The sequence below is a fragment of the Neomonachus schauinslandi genome, chromosome 12, assembly GCF_002201575.2.
Source record: "Neomonachus schauinslandi chromosome 12, ASM220157v2, whole genome shotgun sequence".
Taxonomy (NCBI): domain Eukaryota; kingdom Metazoa; phylum Chordata; class Mammalia; order Carnivora; family Phocidae; genus Neomonachus; species Neomonachus schauinslandi.
Window position 1 is genome coordinate 6,343,027 of NC_058414.1, and position 5,929 is coordinate 6,348,955.

The following is a 5,929-nucleotide window of genomic DNA, read 5'->3' on the forward strand; positions in this document are numbered from 1 at the left end:
TGTACAAATATATGTAATTAAATGTTATTCTGTTTTATTGCAGAGGGGTCTACAGAGATAATCCAGAAAGATAGAGGAAAGATTATTTTTCCTCTCCTATAAAAGTAAATTTAAATATCTCATTTTTGTCATCCCTGTTATAGGTGGCATCCCTAGTTAGTTCACCTGCTCCTTATAAGAATCAAATAAACAATTTGAGGCAAAAGTTTTATGTTGATGCATCAAAAGCATCATCATGATGTATAAATTCTGACACATAAAGTTGATGGACTAAAGTGGAAGCTGTGGGAAGGCTGGAATTTGGAGAAAGTTGGAAGGGACACTCTACCAAGTTTAGGCATCTTTGGAGGTACAGTGGCTTAGTACAAGGAAACCCAAATTTGAAAAAAAAAACATGTATTTTCTGATATACAGTATCATGCAGCATTTTCTTATATAAGTCATTTACTCTTCTAGAGTTTCAGTTTTTAAATCTTAAATTACAAATAACAATAGTAAGTGAATGAGTTTTTTTTTCCTAAATATAATTAGAATTAAGGAGATATATATGAATAAATATTTTTGTAAGAACTGATAGATGAAACTGGATGACAAGATTTATAGGAAGTTGAAAGAAATGCATCAAAGATAACTGAAGTTTTTAAGCTTAGGACTAAAAGTAGTCATGGTTTGGACACATGAGTAAATTATACCTTAATCTGGAAAGAAGATGATACCTTTAGTTTGTATTGATCTGAATAAAATTTATAGTGAAAAAAAAACCTTTCCAAGGAACACTCTCTCTGGAATATGTAGAGACTGAAAATATCTTTATTTTTGTCAATTTCCTTTCAACTGAATGGATGCTTTTTTTTTTCTTTTTGATCTACCATATTTTGCTATCACCTTCCTTTCAAGGTAAGAACTCAGCTAAACAATATTACATATTGATTTGTATCCCCACCACTTGTCCTTTGCCCTTGCCCTGTCACATTAAACTAATCTTTCTAAAGCACCATCATAAATAGGTTACCAACCAGCAAAATCTGTTACCATGATTCTCTTTGCTAGTGAAAGTCAGTATTCCTGGAAGTGCCTGGTCTTCGGCAAGGAAAGAACAAATTGGTTATTGACCTTGAACAAGGGACTCTACTAATTTTATGCATCTTTATGAGGATTAATAAAATTCCATTTTTAACATGTTGTGAACTATATGAATTATGGAATCATTAGGATTCTTTTAATTTTTTTTCCTATGATCCACTGATTTAGGTTTACACTCTATGTTTTGGTCCTAAACAAATTGTTTTCAACCTTTTTCACTCTTACTATTGTCTTATACTTATGGTATAACCAAAATATCTTACTCAAAATTTCTTATCAGCATTTTTGCTGATACTGAGTCCTATGCCAAAAGTGCTCTGATGAATGACCCTTTTTATCTATCTTTTCAGCATGAACATTCCTTAGTTCTCTGCTGATTTCTGTCATCTACTCTGCATATCAACACACTTAGCACACTTTTCATTCCTTTCCACTGGTGCATATTCTATCATTACTGATAACATTATATGTACTTGTTTCGTGTCCATGGTAGATCGTGAAGGCGGCAAAGTTAGTCAACTTAATATCCCATTGTCAAAGTCACAGTCAATGCTTTCCTTGAAGTATACAATAATTCATGAAGATATTTATTTTACTAATTATATTGTTTCATATCTGCTTATATGTCTGTTTTTATAACTAAACTTTTATCAATTCAACAGATGTTTTTTGAGCAACCACTAAATATGCCTGGTGATGTGGGAAACAAAGGGAAAAGAAAAAAAATTAAATTTCCTTACTGCCTGCAGCCCATTGACAAGTCCTTGAAACAGGAAGAGTGACCTTCCTCTGTGACATCAACTGTGTTGATGTTGACAAAAGACAATCTTAGCTTAACATCATTCCAACCCCTTCAAGTCTCCTTTAACATAAAAAATTCCTTTGAAAATTTATTTTATATCTACCCACCCACAAGATATATGTTAGCAATCATCCTCCAAGCATATGGACCACCAATATACATCTGAAGGGTTTCATGACTAAGGTTTTATTATACAGTAATAAATGACTTTTTTCTAACAATAGCTAGCCCCATCAAGGTCCTGAAAACTTTGCTTCCAAAACTCCTTAAAAACTTATGCTATCCCTAACCCCTCCCAACTTAAAAGTATATAATGTGCCACCCTTTACAACCCAAGTGCAGCTCTTTCTGCACACAGGTCCTGTCCCTGCCTTAATAAAACCACCTTTTTTGCATCGAACATGTCTCAAGAATTCTTTCTTGATCGTTTGCTCTGACCCCCAGCATTTCCACATCACCAGGAACTGGTATGGGCAATAGGAATATAGCAATTATGAAAACCAATAAAAAACCCTGTCCTTATCAAGAGATACAATAAACAAAACAAGTAAATTAAATACTTCATAGTACAAGGTGATAAATGTTATGAAGGAGGGTGATTTGAGAGTGAGAGAGGAGAAATTTTAAGTAGGGGAGGAGGAAAGGTAATTTTTCTCTACCCTACCCTACTGAGTTCTTGCCTGAGACCACCTGTAATAAAGGACAGATTAACAAAAGAAAAACAAACAGAAGTTTATTAACATGTATACTGCATGTATACATGGGAGTTACTTAGGGAAAACTGAGTAACTCCCTGATATGGCCCAAGCCACCACCTTACATACCGTCTTCAGCTAACGAGAGAAGAAAGAGGCAGGAAGAAGGAGAGGCTAGTTATGGGAGGTGATCATGGAACACACAGTAAACATGGTAAGGTTTGTTATGCAAATTTAAGTCCTGCCTTCACCACTGATAAGAATTCTTTGTGATTTAAAGTCATCCTTCTCTTCCAAGTACACACAGGAAATTTCCTTTATACGTGTAAATGTATCTTATAGAAGGGTAAACTTCTACTTTTGTTTGCAGAACTTCTCCTGTGTCAGCTGTTTCTCAAAAAAATAATCATCTCAAAATAATCTTTATGCCAAAAAGGCATATTCTGCTACCCTTCAGTAGTCAAGATAGATTTCACTGAGAAGGTGATTATCAGGGCAAAGCTTTGAAAATAAATGTGCCCTACAAATACCTGGAGAAAGAGCTTTCTATCCACTGAGCAAGTCTGTCCTTTCCTTGTGGCTAGAGAAGAAAAAACAAAAGACAGAAAGAATAAGGTGAAGTCCTCATTAATTGCAGTCAGATTATTTTAACTTGCTTTTTCAAGACCTGTAGACCATAGTGAAATTTTTGACTTATACTCTGTCTGATATGGGGAAAGCTTAGAGAAATTTTAGTAAATAAGATGTAGGAAATGGGGGTTTGGAGTTGACTGCCAGGAAGAATTCTTGCGATATCGTTGGTGCAAAAGGGTGGTTTTATTAAAGCACAGGGACAGGACCCATAGGCATAAAGAGCTGCACTGGGGTCATGAAGAGGGTGGCCTATTATGTACTTTCAAGTTGGGAGGGGGTTAGGGATAGCATAAGTTTCTAAGAAATATTGGAAGCAAGGTTTCCAGGACCTTGAGGGAGTTAGCTATTGTTAAGAAAAGTCATTTATTACTGCCTAATAAAACCTTAGTCATGAGACCCTTCAGATGTATATTAGTGGGTCATACACTTGAAGGATGATTGCTAACATATATCTTGGGGGAGGTTAGAAATAAAGGAAGTTTCCAAAGGAATTTTTATATGTTAAAATAGACTCATAGGATGGGGTGTGGGATGTGTGTGTGTGTGTGGGGGGGGTGGTCTTTTCATTAAGATTGTCTTTTGCCCTTAGTAAAGCATCAGGCAGCTGAGTTCCCAGAGGAAGGTCACTCTACCTGTTTCAAGGATTTGTCAGTGGGCTGTAAGTAGTAAGGAAATTTAATTTTTTCTTTTGCCTTTGTTTCCCACATCAAATACATGTCATGTTCCGACTTTATATTGATTTGTCAATAGCAGTGTTGACAATGAACTGAAGGGAAAATGGTGGAAGCAAGGAGCATGTTCAGAGGTTATTACAATAATCCAGGCAAGGGATAATGGAATCTTGGAAGGAGTGGTGGAGTGCCCAGATATCGGATATTATATGAAGATAGAAACACAGGATGCAGTAAATGACTGTATTGGGAATGTGAGAAAAAATGAGAAGTGAAGAATGAGAACAGGCTTTTATTTAAGAAAGTGGGAGACTGAGGGACACCTGGGTGGCTCAGTCGGTTAAGCGTCTGCTTTCAACCTAGGTCATGATCCCATGGTCCCAGGATCTAGTCCCGCATCGGGCTCCCTGCTCGGCAGAGAGCCTGCTTCTCCCTCTCCCTCTGCTGCTCCCCCTGCTTGTGCTCTCTCTCTTTCTTTCTCTCTGATAGATAAATAAATAAATAAATAAATAAATAAATAAATAAATAAATAAATAAATAAATAAAATATTAAAAAAAAAAGTGGGAGACTGAAACTTCCATTGAGTAGAGGAGGTTTTTAGAGTGGAAGATGAGACAGTTATGTTTTTGGACAGTCCATTTGAATAGCTACTAGTCAAAGAAGAGTCCAGAGTTTATTAGGACATTCAGTCTTGGTAGATAGGGTCTGAGCATGAGTGGTGTTTATAGTCCTAAGTCTGGACAAGACTACCATGGGAATGACCAAAGACTGAGCCCTGAGATACTGAATTAAGGAGCTGAAGAGAAGCTAGAAGGAAACTAAGAAGGCAGGAGGATTAACAGGAGAATACAAACTCCTAAAAGGAGCTACAGAGAAGAGACATTGCCTTTGTTAAATCCAGTCAATAGGTTGACATTAGGATTTAGTAATGCTGACGGTGGCAAATTTAACATGAGCTTTGTGGAGTGGTAAGAATGAAAGACTAGAATGTGTTCAAGAGAAAATTAGAAGAGGAGACTTAAAGAACAGAAATAGTGACACTCTTCTAAGGAATTTTGATGTTAAGAATGACAGATATTGGGTTATGCTTGTAGAGGTAGGATCAAGAGATGATTTTTTTTTTTTTAGATGAGAGATGTGTAGGTTGAATAGTGGTTCCCCAAAGATGTCCATGTCCTAATTCCCAGAAGCTGTCAATATGTTCTTTTTATCTCACACACACACACACACACACACACACGTTGAGGTGTGATTAAATGCAAGACTTTTAGATGGAGAAATAATCTTGCTTATCTGGATGCACCCAGTGTAATCACAAGGATCCTTATGGAGGCAAGAGGATCAGTAAGTAACAGAAAATGTGATGACAGAAGCCGAGGTTGGAGTGATATGAGGATGAAGCCAGGAGTCAAAGAATATAAGCAGCTTCTAAAAGCTAACAGTCGAGTAAATGGATTATTCCCTTAGCCTCCAGAACTAACCAGCCATACCAACACCTTAGCTTTAGACTCCTGCCTCCAGAACTGCATGACTGCAAATGTATGGCGTTGTGCTGATGAGAATAATCCGGTAGAGAAGGAAAAGTTAGCAATGAAGGAAAGAGAATGGAGAGCTGCTGCAATTATACTCTGGGCAAGGAAGAGGAGACAGGGTTAGTGGGCAAGGAGATGGATTGGCTTCTCCTCCAAATGAGTTTTTCCATAATAGCTGGAGAAAAGGCAGAGTATAAGGCATTTTATGTTGGTAATTTGGTAGATGTGATAGAAAAAAAAATTGCGGATTTATCTTTTTGGATTGTTTGCTTTTTTAAAGATAAAGATAAAGAAGCCATTGTGAGAATTGTGTCTGGGTGTGCAGAAGGATGTTTACATATAACCAGGGTTGAAGTTTACCCTATTGCATATGATGTGGTTTGAAAAGGAGCAAGCGGTTTGAGCTTGTAGGTGTAAGCAATGAAGAAAGGACATTAATGCACTGGGAAAAGACAAAAAAGTGGTAAAATCTGTGGGTTGCAATTCCTGGTAGGAAGGTCATTTGAGGTCCA